Source organism: Colobus angolensis, unplaced genomic scaffold, assembly GCF_000951035.1.
Source record: "Colobus angolensis palliatus isolate OR3802 unplaced genomic scaffold, Cang.pa_1.0 Scaffold826, whole genome shotgun sequence".
Classification (NCBI taxonomy): domain Eukaryota; kingdom Metazoa; phylum Chordata; class Mammalia; order Primates; family Cercopithecidae; genus Colobus; species Colobus angolensis.
In genome coordinates, this window is record NW_012122110.1 from 23,992 (window position 1) to 24,564 (window position 573).

Genomic DNA, 573 nt, shown 5'->3' on the forward strand with positions numbered 1-573 from the left:
GGTGGCTGCCAGGGAATGTGGGGAGGAGAAAATGGGGATTTGGTGGTGAACCAAGAATATGTTCTAGATATGGGTTGTGCAACACATATAATTAACTAATTATTAATAAAATTCAAAAATTTTCAAAATTATCAACATACATTTTCCCCTGGGTTTACTGGTCAGGTCATTTTATAATTGTCTCTGCTAAACAGACTAAGGTGTGAGGATCTGGCACAATATTGTCAACTACAAACTCAGTTCAAAACAAAATATTTATTTACATAATTTTTAAATAAATAAAACTAATTTGATATTGTTAGTTTAATACAATGGCTTTATCTTCTATGTTTTAGACAAAATTCCCATATTTTTTACATCAAGGTTCTTAGGTAAACATCTGATACATATAGACTATAAAAATATGTTTTTAATTTTAAAAATTGTGAGAGGCACAAAGCAAACACATTATTAAAAATAATTTTGCCAAGTTTAGAGGTTATTTATAAAACAGTACACAATCAGAGACATATCATAAATTATAAGTATGTATTTGTAAAAAAATACAATTTTATATTGAAAATCTTATATTAT